This window comes from Rhinolophus hipposideros (genome assembly GCF_964194185.1).
Source record: "Rhinolophus hipposideros genome assembly, chromosome: 16".
Taxonomy (NCBI): Eukaryota; Metazoa; Chordata; class Mammalia; order Chiroptera; family Rhinolophidae; genus Rhinolophus; species Rhinolophus hipposideros.
In genome coordinates, this window is record NC_138062.1 from 47996245 (window position 1) to 48016113 (window position 19869).

General features: G+C 38.4%; 1 long non-coding RNA gene across 1 annotated transcript; it reads right to left on the reverse strand.

Annotated features, from left to right (window-relative positions):
* Positions 1-367: 367 nt before the first annotated feature.
* LOC308509357 lies at positions 368-19588 on the reverse strand. The gene is made up of 4 exons (XR_013995187.1): positions 19397-19588; positions 4901-5027; positions 4652-4712; positions 368-4253 (listed from the first exon to the last, which is right to left on the reverse strand). It is a non-coding gene; the product is annotated as an uncharacterized lncRNA (long non-coding RNA).
* Between the last annotated feature and the right edge of the window lie 281 nt (positions 19589-19869).

Below are 19869 nucleotides of genomic sequence, written 5' to 3' on the forward strand. Positions count from 1 at the left end.
GGACCCTGTCTTTTTCCTTTGCTAGATTTGTGTTCTCTGACAATTTTACCTGAAGGCCTCAGTTGATATTATGAAGTTTGCTAAAGTGCAAGTGACTTTATATATTTTAACTGAGGTACTTTATATAGAAAACAATGTCCCTTATGCCACAGGAAATATTTCCATGTTTAGGTAAGAACTATTATGATTACTAAAGACAGAATTTAGTACACCTCACAGTGTGATTAAGACCTTTTGGGCACTGTCTTACTGATACAGCCCACTATCATTTACAGTTTGTGGTCATCCTTATCATGACAATTCATTACACCTCTCTCTTTGAGTACAGGTGTGATCCTGGTAGTTTTGGCAAGAAGGCACCAAGAAAACCATGATGTAAGTTTTTAATTAAGAATGAGTGAGAGGTTAGTTTAATGACAAACATTTTAAACTATAGAATAAAAGAGTTGCCTGAGGAAAAAAAATACCACATAACATCAATTCAAAATGTGTAATGATTACTTGACAAAAAAATGAGATGTTTTAACATATCCTATCAGGAAGTGAAAAAGAAAATATGTTAGTACACAAGCTGTTTGAAATAGTTCATAAAACATTTATATGAAGCATTTGACCAACAAAAAAAAGAATACTGTTTTAAATCACATGCAAACATAATCGAAAATGTACTGAGGAATTATGTTCAGCTGCAAGTAATCAGAAATATCCACAATCTGCCTGATAGGAGGAGGTGCCAATTCTCATATGGACAGGCTGGGTCAGAGCAGTCACTGCTCAGTGCAGCAGAGAAACAAACTTCAACAGTTTGTTTGGAATGCACCACTGTAGCTGTCATAGTGGAATCAGGAACACACGGTCACTACCAATATTAACAAAACATAGTGTTTACTACACAAATTAGACCATATACGAATACAATCTAGACAAGACGGGGTTCTGTGCTTCAGAAAACATTCTGAAACATGACAGTCCAAATTTGCTGTCTGGTGGACACATGAGGGCTTGCAGGAAAATTGAAACTGTGACAGATTTTTGCTGTGGGACTTGTGGAGGCATCTGTGGAAACCTACAGCTCTGAGAAAACGGAAGTCATGTAGCTGGTGGTAGTACTGAGGACCAACTGACTTGCAGGGCAAAGAATCAGGAAAATGGGTTGGAAGCAGGTACATATGAAACATCTACGCATCTGTCTGTGTACTGTGGTTCAAACACTAAGGCCTTCTTCATTTCTGTCTTTCCAAATCTCACACAAGTGAGGCTATTGATAAATTCTAACACGGCACCATAAAAAGAACAGAAAATGTTCTGGAAAATGTAGGTCATAACATTACCCATGTTGACATAACATATTCCAGGACAGCCATCTCCAATTTTACACTTGATTGTCCTATCACAGGTCTCTTTTCTGTTCTGCAAATATAAAGGCTTATTGGTCTATCAAAGATAATGTTATTACACAAATGAACCATTGTGTGTAAATAACACTTAGGAAAGTACCTAGAAATGTGATTATATTTAATCTCATAGACTTGAAGTACTGTGAGAGCAGTGACCACTTTTATTATGTTCATGGTTGTATTTCTAGTGTCCAGCCCAGGCACATAATAGGTGCTCAATAGAGAGATGGTAACACCACTGGCAGACTTCAGTGATATCATATAATCATTCTAATTGTATTATGGGTAAAAGATACCTTAAATGGTGACATCAGAGTACTGTAGGAGAAATTTAATGGGTTGATGGGGGGAAAACGTTGCCTTGGTGCAAAGTTATTGTAGCTGTGAATTTAAATCTAAAATAATTAAATATTTTATGACTGCTTTGTAAGTTTGAGGTTGACGTCAGTGCAGCTTGCTTTTCTTAGTGTAAAGTCTATTATCCAAATCACAGTCAGAGAGAATGACAGAGTAAAGGGAAAAGATGTAAATAGTAATTCAAATGAGGTTATACTTTATGAAGAACTTTTCATACTTACAAATTTATGCCAACCATCTATTAGTAAGGAAAATTGAATAAATCTCTTCTGATGAAAGAAAAAGAAAGTTTTTCTCATAAGAACGGAGAAATATTTATAAGGGATAGGAATATCCAGTACCTACCACACGAAACAAATAGGAGAATCCCAACAAGTACCAGTGTCATTATTTCCCTTAACTTATAGAAGAATTAAAAATTCATATGAAAATTAACCCTATTGATATATTACAGCTTATATTTCATGGATCCAAAAGACTTCAAAATGGGAAAACAAAAATTTTATAAGCTGATTTAAAGAAAAATATTACCTACTAAAAGCTTATCTACTATTGCTTAGAGTACTTACAGAGTTGTCTCAACTTAGTGTTCATTTGCAAAAGTAACAAGCAGAATCCACAATCCAGAGACTGAGTTTCAGAATGATCCACTGATAAAAACAATGTATTTTTAACTTTAAAAACGTATCTTTCATGTTGTGAATTTTCTGGAGTATTATATGAATTAATGTGCATTAGGCTTTCTCATATTACTTACATTTATGGCCATTTCTCTCCAGTGTAGTTTTCACATGACTTTGAGTGTATTTTTTAAGATTGACATTTCCTGTATTAATCAGTTATACTTATCCAGTATGCATTCTCATGACATGCTTATGTAAGGATGTGGGCCAATTGAAGGCCTTTCCACAATGCTTACACTGAAGAAGTTTCTCTCCAGTATGAATTCTTTCATGGCTTCTAAATGAACTGGGCCGACTAAAGGCTTTCCCACATTCTTCACATTTATATGGTTTCTCTCCAGTGTGCACTCTCATGTGACCTCGAAAGGTTGTGCGATAAATGAAGGCTTTCCCACATTCCTTACACTCATAAGGTTTCTCTCCAGTATGAGTTCTTTCATGTACTTGGACGTAACTGGAACAACTGAAGGCTTTACCACATATTTTACATTCATAGGGTTTCTCTCCTGTGTGAGTCCTTTCGTGTATTCGAAATGAACTGGGACAGTTGAATGCTTTCCCACATTCCTTGCATTTATAAGGTCCATCTCCAGTGTGTGTCATCATATGTCTTCGAAAGCTTGTGAGAGATACAAATGCTTTCCCACATTCCTCACATTTATAGGGTTTCTCTCCAGTATGAGTTCTTTCATGGATTTGCAAACCTAGAGCAGAACTAAATGTTTTCCCACATTGTTTACATTCATAGGGTTTCTCTGCAGTGTGAGTCTTTTCATGTCTTCGAAAGGAAGTGGGACAACTGAGAGCTTTACCACATTGCTTACATATATAGGGTTTCTCTCCAGTGTGAGTTCTCACATGGACTTGAAAAGTAGTGAGCCAATGGAAGGCTTTTCCACATTCTTTACATTGATAGGGTTTCTCTCCAGTGTGAGTTCTTTCATGTGTTCGAAAGGAACTGGAACAACTGAAGGCTCTACCACACTGTTTACATTCATAGGGTTTTTCTCCAGTGTGAGATCTTTCATGTATTCGATATGAACTCGGACAATTGAATGCTTTCCCACATTCATTACATTTATAAGGTCCATCTCCTGTATGTGTTATCATGTGTCTTTGAAAGCTTCCAAGAGAAATGAAGGCTTTCCCGCATTCCTTGCAGTCATAGGGTTTCTCTCCAGTATGAGTTCTTTCATGTTTTCGAAGAGAACTGGGACAACTGAAGGCTTTATTACACTTTTTACATTCATAGGGTTTTTCTCCAGTGTGAGTCCTTTCATGACTTCGATAGGAACTGGGACAACTGAGGGCTTTCCCACACTGCTTACATTCATAGGGTTTCTCTCCTGTGTGAGTTCTTTCATGTGTTTGGAAGGTCTGATGATATCTAAAGGCTTTTCCACATTGTTTACATTGATAGGGTTTCTCTCCAGTGTGAGTCCGTTCATGTTTTCGAACAGACTGGCGATATCTAAAGGATTTTCCACATTCCTTACATTTATAGGATTTCTCGACACTGTGATTTCTTTCATGTTTTTGAAAAGGTTGGAGATAACTGAAAGCTTTCCCGCATATCTTACACTTATAAAGCTTCTTTCCACCTTCCTGATACTTGTATGGTTTGGGAGCAGTGTGAGATCTCATGTGTCTATTAAGGGATGAACGACTCATGAAGACTTTCCCACACACACTGCACTCCCATGGTTTTACTTTAGTAGAAGTTTTCTTGTTCAGATTAAGATTTGGGATATGGCTGAAGTTTTCTCCACATTGACTACCTTCTTTATTTTCACAGAGTCTCTCAACCATATGACTTCTATTAAAAAAAAACACACAAGAGTAAATAATTAGTGATTTATTAATGATTAGTAAAATTAGAATTATGCATTTACAATTTATAAGGAAAGTAGGTTTTCTGAACTGTCTGAATTGCTTGAAACTCAATACACTGAATATTCTGAAAGAAGGTTAGACCATAGCTATTATCAAGGTAGTGATACTCGTATGTGGAGTTTCTGAATAATGATTCCAAGTGAACTATTTTGGAAAAACTGAACATCTATGTAATAATTAAGAAAACATATTTTTGGTAGAATTTTTCTAAAATGAAATAAATTTGAAGCTGGGTTATTTTCTGTCTGCTTGTTTTTAGATTTTCATGACATATGAAGATTCCCTTGTAGGACACTGCTTTCTGTTGTGAGTGTAACTCACCTTAGAGTTCTTCTCTGGTTTTTGTACTGATCTTCAATGTGATAGTCTTCCCATTTTTTTCCTAAAATGCAGATCCAGAAGAAAAAAAATCACAGAATTATGACATTACTGGTCTATGATAAGCTCTGCCCATGTCTGGTTTATTTACCAAAGTGTTCCCTTTCCCCATTGTAAATCAGAGAACAATGCTGACAGACAAGAAACACTTGTTCTGTAAGTGACTAAGTGAAGGAATGTCATCATCCTTACCTATTGAGGCCAGGTTCCTGAAGGTTTCCCGCATCACATCTCTGTAGAGTTTCTTCTGTGAAGGATCCAGTAAGGCCCACTCCTCCAGGGTGAAGGTCACAGCCACATCCTCAAAGGCCACTGAGTCCTAAAACATCCCACACATGTACACAGAAAGACAGGTATGATAGATAGAACTGGGGATCTACAGTCAATTCATAAGAAGTTCACATATGATTCTGTGATCTCAAAATATTTATTCTATGACTCAGCCATCAGAATTCTTACTATACATAATCACTTCCTTCAATTTAATAATATCATGAAAACATGGAAATTATTTCTACGTTTTTACTATGATCACTTCAAGTCTTACTATTCCCTAATGGCTAGGGCCCATTACTATACTAGCACATTGGAGAAATGCTAGAAATGCTATAGAAATGAAAGAAGTATTTCAATTTTAAGACCATCAATTCTTTGTAAGTTCCTCTCCTTCCTTGTTACCCACTGTAAACTGCAGCACTCCACGATGTGTAAGGTTTAATGACTAAAAACTCAGAGAAGACCTGGAAGCTTTTTATTCTATTCTGATTCCTAAACACGGGAGGCCGTTATGTGTGGTAATCCAACAAATAAGTAGGATCAACTGGCCATACAGTCCTCGAGTACATTAGGACATTAGAAGTAGCCATACAGCTAAATGAACGAAAACATTCTTGTGGAGAGTATTAATTTTAACTTGTCTATGAAAACATTTATCACATAGTTACTCCTTTTCATTTCTGTCCCATTTCATGGGGCTGGGAAGTTATTCAGACGTGAACAGCTCAGGCATGACAACTTAGACCTCCACAAAATCCCTACACTCCTGGGACTCAGAGCTGCTTCTCACCAATTTCTAGCATATACCCTTGTATGCACACATGAGAGGATAAGATACCAGAAGAGCTCTTTCTGGTAAAATCATAACAGTGTATCCTGGGCCCTGCTGACCCTGAGGGAGTTAACTGAAGACCACAATTTGCCCATCATCATTATAAAAAAAAAAATAAAGGGCTCATTAGTGCTTTCCTCTAAAAGAACATAAAACTTCCCTTTTCCAATTTCAGGAGGCAATGATTTTCAACCAACCACTCTAGAGGCTGCCCTCACTCTTCTCACTTCCATGACCTCATGTGGTGTACAGGAACACAACAGCCCGACCTCTAGGAATCCCTAGGCCACATAATTCCCTGAAAAACTGGTCTCTGAAAAAGATCATTAACCCATTGATATCTATATGCAGGGGATAGAGAAAATGCTCCCACCAGTAATTCTGATGGTAGAATTTACCCGTTTGGTTAAGGAACAGAATAGGAAACCCCCACTTCTCGGTGGGTGTACAGAGTAAAATGAGCTGCTTGGGTTGGCGCTAATTACTCTTTCTATGGTGGACCTGTAGTGCTTGCTCATCTGTAGTACTGCCTAGTACATTAGCAAGCCTGAGAGTGCCGACTATTAGGAATGGCTGCTCACATGTTTGTCCTTCGCTGGTATTTGGGAACTGGTATATAAGAGGCCATACCACCCTAACTGATAAGAATGGCTCAGTGTGCCTAAACTGTATATGCAAAGAATATAGTATGTCCCAAACTCGTTTTTGTTCTGAGAGTCTGAATTTTTGTTATGCTTGGCAGAGAGTGCCTGTGTGATCTGCAGCCTGAAACCACTCTGAGCACTGAGTTTCTAATGAGCGTCCCTGGAAAACAACAGATTACATTATGTTGTCACAACTTTGTTGCTTGTGGAATTGAGCCCATCATGTCTGATTACACTAGGAGAGAACATCTGGAAGCTTGCATCTGGTTCCCTCCCTATAGAACAAATTTATTTACATACTGAACAAGACTAATGAATGACACTTACTGAGCCTAATAAAAATTTTGAATTTTCTATTAGTTAACATAAAAGAATAAAATAAAAGAAAATATGGTGCAAGTTCTTAGAAATAATTCAATGCTACCTCTCCCAAAATATATCTTTATAAAATTCCATCAATCCCCAAAACAGACCTTTTAGGAGTCAACAAAAACAATTCCTCCAAACCTGATAGGAAGAATGAGTTGAAAAATGGTCAGGTCTTCTGAAGAACAAATATACATCAAGAATTCTTAAATTACGGAATTTCAGATAGCATAGTATTAGCAGAGAGAAAAACAAACCAAGGTAGAGTGTCTTCCATGGCCAACATTTAATATGAAAATTCGGTCAAGGCAGAGCAGCCTCTGTAGACCAATGGCAGACATCATGAACACTTTAATACACGGGGTAAGGACAAACTTATCTAATTGGGAAATGCATTTTATTCCCTTACATTCCATGGACAATAGCCAATTCATTATAGACTTAAATGTGAAAGATAAAGCTAGGACATTTTAAGAAGTCACAGGTAAAAGCTTCAGTGCTCCCCAAATTGGCAGAATTTTCTCATATAAGAAAAAAAGTAAGCCCCAAGGCAAGAAGAAATTGACCAAATATGTTAAAACTTCATGCAGTTAAAACACAAACAAGGTGTATCTCCAATACATGCAATAGTAAAGATTTAGGGTATGGAGGTAAGACTGAAGGGACACATAGTTTAAAAAAAAGGGGGGGGAATTACCAAAACATACTTAAAAGATGATGAAAGACCACATATGAAAAAAACCCATCTCTTTGTTAACAGGAAATGAAAGAAAATGTTAAATTACACTTCATACTGATGAGGACAAAAATTAGTCAATTTAACAATCCCAAGTGTTAATGGCTATAGTCAACAAGTACATAAATTATGCATGAATGGGAGAAGTGTCACTGGATATACCCCATTGCCGTTTCTTGTAAATTTGAATTTGATCACTAGCTATCGCTTAGCAGTTTTTCTCCAACGCCCAGAGCATTGTGTATTTGTACTTGCAGACTCATAAAAGAATGGCAGTGGTATTTCCCCCCCTTCTTCCGCCTCCCCCCCTCCGGTTTCTCAGTCTAGTTGTGTAGGGCCCAGCTCCCTGGCCCATGCTGGTGTCAAGAGCCTTTCGCTCCCCCGCCCCAGGCAGTCAGTCACCAATCGTCGGGATGAAAACATCAGGACAATCTAACAACTGCCCAAGGCCCATTTATGAATCTTGATGATTACTCAGATGTTTTATTGTTATCGTTACTGTTTTCCAAAATAAATATTATGTAATTTTTTTCTGAATACATGTGATTCAAATTTAAAGAATTAAGGACAATCACATCATGATGGAGTGAGATGACTCCTTTGTATCTTTCCTTCAATCTATAACTACTAGGACATTTGTAACCCAAGAAAGGTTACCGTGGGTGCCTGAGACATCCACACATTGGTACAGCTGCAGGTAGGCATACTAGAACATGTAGACAGAATACGGGGGGTGAAGGACAGGAATGGAGTCTGTAGCCCTGGTTTCCCGGCTGCTGCAGCTGAGCCCACAGCCCCAGCAAAATTAACAGCAGAGGAGTTGGGCTACAGCTCCCACACCACAGCCTGGCAGAAGTAAGAACAAAAGTGGCGTCAGCACCTGAGAATCCAGCTCTCTCCGGAATGTGGTGGCGCTCACACCACCAGAGACCCAGAGTGGCAGTGGAGACACATCTCTGACCTCCTAGCCACAGCACAGCAGTACCAGTGGCCATAGGGAACCAGGCTGCAGTGTAGTAGGCTCATGAACCCTGCTTCTTCCTACCTTCCACATCCCCTCACCACAGTGGTGGTGCTCCTGAGACCCAAGTGACCTGGAAACAGCAAAAGCACCCAATGACCCTGGTCACCCAGGTCCCCCTCCCCCTGGAAAGACACCAGCAATCTCAATAAATAAGAAAAATAATGCATATAAGAAAAATAATGCAATAAGAAAAAAAAAAAGCACAGGGATCGAGGACACCATGTGGAAGAGATAATTAGCAAACTTGAGACAGAAATCTAGAAATGACTCAGGTGGGAAAGGACAAAGAATGAAGATTAAAAAGAAAACTCAATGAGAACTACCTGACTCCATTAGGGCAACATAAGCATCATGGGAATCCCCAAATGAGAAGAGAGTAAAAAAGGAAACAGAGAACCTATTCAAAGAAATAACAGAGAACATCCCAAACCCGGGAAGGAACTGGACATACAAGCAAAAGAAGCTATCAGAACACCTAATTATCTCAATGCAAAAACACCTTCTCCAAGACATGTTATACTGAAAAGTGTCAAAAGTCAGTAATGAAAAAAAGAATTCTCAAGGAAACCGGGGAAAAAAGACAGTAATCTCTAAAGGAAACCCTATCAAATTATAATCAGATTTTGCAGCAGCAACTCTACAGGCCAGGGTAGAGTGGAATAATATGTACAAAATATTGAGAGATAAAAACTACCAGCTAAGAGTCTCTACCAAAGTTGTCCTTTAGACATGGAGAAATAAGGGCACTGGCCAAACAAAAGCTGAGGGAATTTACCACCACAAGACCTGCATTACAAGAAATGTTGAAAGGAGCCCTTTTACCTGAAACAAAAAGAAAAAAATACACATTGAGTAAGGTGACAGAGTTGCAATCTTCTGCCTCTATTTCAGAATAGAGTGTTAAACAATTATAAAAGTCAAAAGGAAAAAAAGCATTAAAGATAACTATAGCTACTTCAATTTGGTAATAAACATAAAAAGGGATAATTTGTGACAACAAAACGTAAAAAGGGGAGGAGGAAAAGGATGGAACTTGTATAGGTAAATGAAAATCAGAAGAAAAAGGACTCTATTATTCACGAAACATTTTAGACACACTTCATGGTAAACACACACACACACACACACACACACACACACACACACCCAGGGCTGAGACACAAACATAAGAAAAGAGGAAAAGGAAAACAACCAGGCTAAAATAGCAGATAGAAACACAAGGGAAAACAAACAATGGAGATACAGAGAAATCAGAAAACATTAAATGGCTGTAGTCAAGCCCTCATGTGTCAATACTCACCTTACATGTAAATGGGACTCACCAATCAAAAGACAGAGTAGCTAGATGATTAAAAATCAAGATGTATCTAGATGATTAAAAAACAAGCCCCAACTATATGCTGCCTTCAGGAGACCCAGGTCAGCTCCAAAGACAACACAGGCTCAAAGTGAAGGAAAGAAGATAGTACAAGCAAAGGGTATTCAGAAGAGAGCGGGTGAAGCCACATTTACATCAAAGTAGACTTCAAGACCCAGAAGGTAAAAGACAAAGATGCACATTTTATAATAACAAAGGGGACAATCCGTTAAGAAGACGTAACAGTTATTACCATACATGCATGACTTGAGAGCAACAAAATATATAAAGCAAGTGTTAACAACATAAAGGGAGAAATAGACAGCAACACAGCAACAGCAGGAGACTTTTAACATTCCACTTGCACTGATGGGTAGATCACTCACACAGAAAATCAAGGAAACACTGGTCTTAAATGACACATTCAACCAGATGGACTTAATGGCTTTACAGAATTTTTCATCCAAAAGCAACAGTATACACATTCTTCTCAGCGCACATGGAGCATTCTCAAGGACAGACCACATGTTGGAATGCAAAACAAGTCTCAATAAATTTAATGAGACTGAAATAATATTAAGCATCTTTTAAAATCACAATGGTATGACATTAGAAATCAACTACAATAAGAAAGCTGGAAAAATCACAAATACATGGAGATTTACAACATGCTACTGAACTACTATGGGAATAGTAGTTCCCATACAAGGAAGAAATAAGAGAAGTCAAAAGATACAGAGACAAAGGAAAACGAAAACGCAACATACCAAAATCTTTCGGATGTAGCAAAAGAAGTACTAAGAGGAAAGTTTACAGCAATACAGGCCTACCTCAAGAAATAAACAAAAATAAAAAATAGACAATCTAATATTACACCTTACGGAACTAGATAAGAACAAACAAAGCCCAAAGTCAGTAGAAAGAAGGAGATAAAAATGAGAGCCAAATAAATGAAACAGAGACTAAAAAGACAATACAAAAGATTAATGAAACTAACAACTGGTTCTTTGGAAAAATAAAATTCACAAACTTTTAGCTAGAATCACTAAAGGAAAAAAGAAGACTCAAATAAATAAAATCAGGAATAAGAGAGAAATTACAGAAGATACCACAGAAATACAAAGGATCATAGAAGAATACTATGGAAGGCTATATGCCACCAAATTGAACAACCTAGTAGAAATAAATTCATAGACCTTCCTAGATGAAATAATGAAGAAACAGGCTATCTGAATAAACTGATGACTAGTAAGAAAATTGAAACTAATCAGAAATCTTCCAAAAAACAAAAATCTAGGACCAGATGGCTTTACTGGTGAATCTTACCAAATATTCAAAGAAGATTTAATACCTATCCTTCTCACAGTCTTCAAAAAAATTAAAGGGGCAGAAATGCTTCCTTACTCATTTTACAAGTTTATCATTATCCTGGTACCCAAACCGGCACAGACAAGACACACACACACAGCCCACCCCCACTCACAAATTAGAGGCCACTGTCTCTGATGAACACAGATGTAAAAATCCTCAACAAGATATTAACACGTTGAAAACAACACAATACATTGAAAGGATCACACACCACCAGCAGGAGGATTCATTCCAGGGATGCAAGGATGGTGGTTCAACACCCACAAATCTATCAATGTGATACATACCACATTAACAAAGAAGGATACAAATCACGTGATCATCTCAATAAATGCAGAAAAGGCATTTGACAAGATACAACATCCATTTGTGAAAAACAAACAAACTCAATAAAACGAGTACAGAAGGAAAGTACCTCAACACAATAGCGGTCACATATGACAAAGCACAGCTAACATCGTACTCAATGGTGGAAAGACTCAAAAGTTTTTCTTCTAAAATCAGGAACAAGACAAAGATGTCCACTCTTGCCACTGCTATTCAATGTAGTACTGGAAGTCCTAGCCAAGCACTTAGGCAAGACGGAAAAATAAAATGCATTGAAATTGGAAAGAAAGAAGTAAATTGTCACTATTTGCAGAAGATATGATTTTATACAGAGAAATCCATAGACACCACCAAAAACTATTAAAAATAATAATTGAATAAAGTTGAAGACCACAAAATCAACATATAGAAAATCAACATATAGAAAATCAACATATAGAAGAAACCTTTTGCATTTATATATACTAACAATGAACTATCAGAAAGAGAAATTAGGAAAATAATCCCATTTACAATTGCAAGGATAAAATTCCTAGGAATGAATTTAACAAAGGAGGTGAAAGACAATGAAAACTAAAATACGTTGTTGAAAGAAACTGAAGGTGACACAAAAAAAAGTGGAAAGATATTCCATGCTTACGATTGCAAAAATTAACATTGTTAAAATGTCCATATTACCTAAAGCAATCTACAGAATCAATGCAATCCCTGTCAAAATCCCAATGGCATTTTCCCACAGAAATAGAACCAAAAAATCCTCAAATTTGTATGAGACACAAAAAACCCCACGTAGCCAAAGCAATCTTGAGAAAAAAGAACCAAGCCAGAGGTATAACACTAACTTCAAACTATACTGCAAAGACACAATAATCAAAACAGTATGATATTGGTAAAAAAAGAGACACAAAGACCAATGGAACAGAACTGAAAGCCCAGAGATAAACCCACACATATGGGTAACTAATTTTCAACAAAGCAGCCAAGAATATACAATGGAAAAAGTAAACTCTCTTCAATAAATGGTGTTGGGAAAACTGGACAGCCATATGTAAAAGAATGAAACTAGACTGTTATCTTATACCACACACAAAAATGAACTCAAAATGGATTAAAGACTTGAATGTAAGATCTGAAACAATAAAATACATAGAAGAAAACGTAGGCATTAAGCTATTGGATATCAGTCTTAGTGTTTTTGGGAATTTGACTCCAAAGGCAAGGAAAACACAAACAAAAATAAACAAATGGGACTTCAATAAACTAAAAAGCTTTTGCACAGCAAAGGAAACCAACAAAACAAAAAGGCAACCAACTAAATGGGAGAACATATTTGCAAATAATATTTCTGATAAGGGGTTAATATCACCAAAATATGAAGAGCTCATACAACTCAACAACAGTGAAAAAAACCAACATGATTTTAAAAAATGGGCAGACATTTCACCAAAGATGTACAAATGGCCACTAGGCACATAAAAAGATATTCAACATCACTAACTATTAGGGAAATGAAAATCAAAACCACAATGAGATATCACCTCACACCTATTAGAATGGCTATTATCAAAACAACAAGAAACAAGTGTTTCTTGGGGAATACTTGGAGAAAGGGGAACTCTTGTATACTATTGGTGGGAGCGTAAACTGAAACAGCCACTATGAAAAACAGTATGGAGGTTCCTCAAAAAATTAAGAATAGAATTACCATATGATCCAGTAATTTGTCCTGTATTTATCCAAAGAATATGAAAACACTAATTCAAAAAGATATCTGCACCCCTATGTTCACTGCAGCATTCCAGATGTGGAAACCTAAGAGTCCATCAACAGATGGATGGATAAAGAGGATGTGGATTATATACAGAGGGTGCCAAAAATGTATACACATTTTAAGAAAGGAAAAAACTGTATTAAAATTGTTAATAGTCAAAGTATACTGATAACGAAAGATGACTGCAAGTCATGTGTATATAGTTTTTTGGCACCCCTGGTATATACAATAGAATACTACTTAGGCATAAAATGAAGAAATATTGCCATTTGTGACAATGGATGACAAATGGATCTTGAGGATATTATGCCAAGGGAAGTGAGTCAGGCGGAAAAAGATGAAAACCATGTGACACAGACAACAGACTGGTGGTTATCAGAGGACAAGAGGGTGGGGAGGAGGCACAATGAGTAAAGGGGGTCAAGTATAGGGTGATGGACGGAAACTAGACTTTTGGTGGTGAATATGCTACACAGTGTCTAGGGCTGTTGAAGTAACAGCGTTGCCCACCTGAAATTTATGTTATTAATCAACATTACCTCAATAGAAAATAAAATGGTGAAAAAAGAGTTAAAGAATTACATTTGGAAAAGAACGTAATTTTACTACTTTCATTTGCCCTGTGATGTGGCAGTCTGAGTTTTAATTCACAAATTTTGGCAGCAAAAATTGGTAACAAGTATCTGTTTTTAAAGGGGTTACATAATCTCACCATCATATTTACTTTTTTTAAAAATTAAAATTTACTGGGTGACAACTGTTAGTAAAGTTACCTAGATTTCAGGTGTACAATTCCGTCATACATTATCTGTATATACATTGTGTGCTCACCACCCAGAGTCAGTTTTCCTTCTATCACCATATACTGGATCCTTTTTACCCCCATCTACTGCTCCCCTCCCCCCTAATCCTCTGGTAACCACTAAACTATTGTCTATGTCTATATTCACCTCTAAAAAACAAAAGTGACTACTGGTATGAAACGATGCGAAGGATTTACCAATAGAATAGTTAAGCAAAGCGTATTGTAAGATATCCACCACGTGACATTGTCTACAAATCTTACAGTTACCTGCAGAGGCAGGTGAACCTCACCAGAGATTTGGCTGAAATGTCTAGACTGATGACAACACACACATGCCAAAGGGTCTGAAAGAATGTGTATTTATTACTTCCCTCCTAGAAGTATCTGAGGAGGGCAGGCCTCTCAAGAATGCCTTGAGAAAGCAAGTAAAGGAGCCTCGCCTGGGTTTTCACTGAGGTTAAGGGGTGGGGTTGGGAGAGACTGTGCACAGGGGCAGCACCTTCCATGAACTGAATCTTTTACCAGCATTGAGGAAGTGAGAACCCCAGGCTTCCTTATCACCATGTACAGATGTGGGGCAGAAGGGGAAATAAGGAGGGCTGAAGGTTTAAAGCTGTCAGCAAACATCAAAAAACAGACTCAGAGCCTTCTGGTCTTTGGTCTGGTATGTACGGCGCTTGTAAAATGGCATTCAGTCCTCACAAGAAAAAACCCAGCGAACTGAAAATCAACAATTCTTTTTAGATCTATCAGAGAATTGAGGTTACAGGGAAACTGCGGGTTCCAAAATTAGAGAGACAAAAAACTCATCCATTTAAAAATATGCCCACAACGTTCTGTTCTTAGCAAAGCCTGTCCTCAGTCTATTTCACAAGAGTGTATGTAAGTGACTGGGATTTTCCAGGTGCTAAATGATGGGGGTGGGGACAGGCAACTGGAGTCCCCTCTAGCCTTCCTGCTCACCAAAGGTGGGGGTGGGAGACAGAGATAGATGTTTTCCTCTCCTGACAACCAATATGTGGCATCTCAGAACTGACACCGCTGCTCCAACTCTGTCACCGAATGTATGCCCAACAGTTCAACTCAATACTAGCACTACCCAGAGTTAGCGTCAGACTTCCCAGACTAAGCACTCACTCCTACAAGACTGCTCCCACTTCAGATGCCAGCCATAAAGGAGGTGCCTGGGCTACCGGACATTTCTACCCAGTTGTCCCCAAGTTTATAGATTCCCACGACATCCTTTCAGGTCTGGTAATTGCCAGAACAATCGTCGCATCCAGGAAGGCATCTGATTTACTATTATTGGTTTATGAGAAAGGACACAGCCCCGGAACAGGCAAATGGAAGGGACGCATAGGGAAAAGTATGGGGACAAGAGGCGAAGGGGTGGGGTTAACCGGGAGCTCCCACAAGCAATCCTCCCAGCACCTCGATGCGTTTACCAACCTGGAAGCACTCTAAATCCTGTCTTTAAGCATTTTGATGGACGTTTCAATTACATAGGGACAACTGATTAACTCAAGATTGTTGGTGATTAACTCAATGTCCAGCTCATCTTAATCCCCACTCCGCTGGAAGATGGAATTGGGGCTGAAGTTCTAAGCGTCTAATCAAGGCTTGGTGTTTCTGAAGCTCTCCAGGAGCCCACCAAGAAATGCCTCATTAGAACAAAAGACGCTGTATCACCCCTTTCACTCAGGAGATTTCACGGACTTTAGAAGGTTTTTGCTGAATTGATCAGTGTCACCAAACAACCAAATTTACTGAAAATGTGGAATACTTCATCATCAAGAAAGATATTAGGAAACACTTACATACAAATATTTGGAGGTTAAACAACACACTTCTAAATAACTCATGGATCAAAGAAGTCTCAAAAATAATGAAAAATTATTTTGAACTAAACAAAAATGAAAATACAATTTACCAAAATTTGTGGGATGTAGCAAAAACATTACCTAGAGGGAAGTTTATAGCATTGAAAGTATACACTTGAAAAAAGGTATTTGTAATCAAACCAGAAAAAAAGCAAATTAAACCTAAGTAAGCACAAAAGTAGAAATTTAAATCAAAGAAGAAATCAACAAAAATTACAGGAAACCACAAGATTCTTTGAAAAGATTAATAAAATTGAGAAACATCTAAACAAGCTGAGAAAAAAGAGAAAAGACAAATTATTAAGAATGAAAAGGAAGGTGAAAATGTAAAGGCATTTGACAAAATTCAAAATCTATTTATGGTACCAAACTAGGACTAGAGAGGCACTCCCTTTTCTTGAGAAAGATCATTACAAGAAACCTGCAGTTAATATGGTGAAAAACTGGATGCTTTCCTGGTAAAATCAGGGAGAAGGCAATGATGTCCTCTTTTACCTGTCCTTTTACCAACACTGTCCTGGAAGTCTGAGCTAATACAGTAAGACAAAAAAAGTAAATAAAAGGTATACAGAATGAGAAGTAAAAAATTAAACTGTCTTTGTCACTTAAGACGTGATTATCTATGGAGAAAATCTCAAAGAAAACAGTAACAAAGAAAATCTCTTGAACTAATAAGAGGACAGCATAAAGCTGAAAAATAAATGGTTACTTTACAAAAGTCAATACTTTCCTGTAGATCTAAACAAATATAATCAACTGATATTTCAAAAAGGATCAAAGGCAAGCCAATGGAGAAAACACAGCATTTTCAACAAATAGTGCCAGTAAAGCTAGACATCCACATACAAAAATCAATTAATCTCGACAGAGATATTACACTTTTCAAAAACTAACTCAAAATAGATCATAGATCTTATATAAAATGCAAAACTACAAAACTCCTAGAAGATAACATAGGAGAAAATCTAGGTGACCTAAGGTTTGGTGATGTATTTTTAGCTACAACATCAAAAGCAAGACTGATGAAAGAAAAAATAAGTTTGACTTCATTAAAATAAAACCTGCCTGGTGAAAGATAGTGTTAAGAGATTGAAAACACAAAACACAGACTAGGAGAAAAATCGCTGCAAAACACTAATTTGATAAACGACTGGTATCTAAAATGTCCAAATAACTCTTAAAACCCAACAAGAAGACAAACAACACAATTAAAAATGGACAAAAGATCTGAACACACACTTCACCAAAGAAGAAAAACAAATGGTAAATATGCATGGGAAAAGATGCTCAACATCACGTATCACTAAGGAAATGCAAATAAAAGAAGAATGAGATATTACTAAACACTTTATTACAGTGGCTAAATTCAAAGCATGGAATAAATACCAAATGATGGTAAAGATGTGGAGCAATAGGCCCTCATCCATTGCTGGTGAGAATGGAAAAATGGTATGCCTACTTTGGAAGACAAGCAGTTTCTTAATAAACTAAACCTATTCTTATGCAATTCAGCCATCATGCTCCTTATTTCCCCAAATAAGTTGAAAATCTATGTTCATAAACAAACCTGCACATGAATGGAAAGGCTTCCTCTCTCAGATTAAAGGCTTTAATTCTCACAACTCTTAGCCAGATCCAATTTAAGGTTCTCACCCTCCACCCAAGTTCATAAACACTTTGTCTAGAAAACAGAACTGACCTTCACAGACTTTCTTAATGTACACAAATTACTGTGACTGCACATACATTGTGGCTGGAATGCGCAAGTCTATGTCTAGAAACAGGCCCAAGGAAACCACAGATACAACCTTAGAAAAGGGATCGCGGTCCTCCATCCCCTACCTCTGCACCCCCAGCTTCCCAGGGCTGTGGCGTAAAGGCTCCTCAGCGTAAAGGCTCCTTCCACGGTGGGTGTGAGGACACTTGCAGGGGGAGGCTCCCCAGGAAGAACCAACAGGGCCTTCAAGTATTTCCTTTGCAGGCTCAAGGGGGCCTTAGCTTGGGTCACTGACCTCAGGTTTCTGCTTCCCACCAAGTTGCTCTGGACTACCACAGACATTTTAAATACACAAACCCAATATTTGAACAATCCAGAAAAATCACTCAAATCCAGTTGTTTACGTGTAAAGGACAGAACAAAATTGTAAGGCATTTTTCTAGTTCAATAAGAAAACCTGCAAGTACATATTCCTTTCAGAAAATAAATGTCAGTTAAGTATTACTTCCATGGCAAGTAACTGTTTGGAAAACAGTCAAAGCCCTGCTATTGCATTTGAAATCTCCCAAAAGAAAAGAACAGATCTTAGAATGTTGCTAAACCTGCTCATGGAAGAAAAAAAAGGAAAAAATTTTTTTTAACAAATTTAATATAATAGTGGAATATTTTATTTTTCTGAAATTCACCCCTTTCTTGCCTCTTTGGAAATACTTTTACACTGTCTGTCAAGATCTACTGATTAAATACATTTCTATTTATTGAAAAATGGAGAATTAAAGAAAGTGAATAAAGTCACAAACCCAGAGAGGGGCAGTGCTGACCCGGAACTGTGATGAAAGGACAGATCACCCAGGAAAGGTACCAAACAGGGACACCCATAGGATGCCGGTGCCCAGGAAAGTTACTGGGGGGGAGAGGCATGTGGCTTTTTATACAAAATAGTTCCAGCTGATTATTCTGTGCTTTTCTCTTATGTCAAATATTCACAGACAAAAAAATAAAACTTTAAAAAGAGCCATCCATGGCTGTGTGGAGAAATGATAAACAACTAAAATACCGCGTAGTGTGAAATGCACCACGGAGGACAAACAGTTAATAATGATGCCGTGAACTGGAGAGGGGAAGATGGCGTTTGGGAATGCAGGGAAAGATCTGGAAATTTAGGGATTGCTAGTCCCAGGAAGACCTATGCTGGGAGGACAAGGTCATGGATTTGAGGCCGTGCTCCCCAAACATCTGGAAAACTCAGGAGAAAATGGATGCCCCTGGGGAGAAAGGAGAGACTGGGGACCCCAGAGACCACAGCTATTCCCACGGAGGAACCCCAGAGACCGAGTCACGATGGTCTCCTGACGGCCCTTTCAGTGGTAACCGCAAATTCTGGGGGCGACGCAGCCGCACGGTGACCACAGAAAACTCCACGTGATTCCGGTTGCCGGCCGAGCCCCAAAACTGTTTGCCGCGCCCCTGGCGGACTCGCATCTGAAAACTCTTTAGTAACCGCGAGGAGGCCGGGTCCAGCCACGCTGGTTTCACCAAACCCTCCTTCCCCCTCTTCCGACACTCGGCCCCGCACACTCACCATTTCTTGGTTTCTGGGGTTCCCTGTCTTCTACCCTTAGACTCTTGCGGCAAGTGCAGGTGACAGGACAGAAGACGTGGCGGAGCCACCTGAGGCCTTAAAGGGCAGCGAAGGGGTACACGAGCGCAGCTGCAGGAAGAAGCGGCGCACACCCAGTCCACGCCAACCATGACGTCATATAGCACCGCCCCCACGTACGTTACTTGCGACTCCTCTGATTGGATAGTTCGTAAGGCCCCGCCCTTCCCTGCCTGAGTGACAGCAGGCTGGAGGTCTCTTCTTTGAGCTGACCTTGTCTTGGCTGCGGGTCAGAACCAGTCTTTTCCAAGGACAATGTGTTTAACCATAAGGCGGCTAGGCCATTCACGGAACTGTGACCCTTCTTCACAAACACACTTAAAAGTGACCTGACTATACGTAATGAATGACGAGTCTGGTTCCATTTTGATTTTTGACCTGTTCCAATAGGGAGA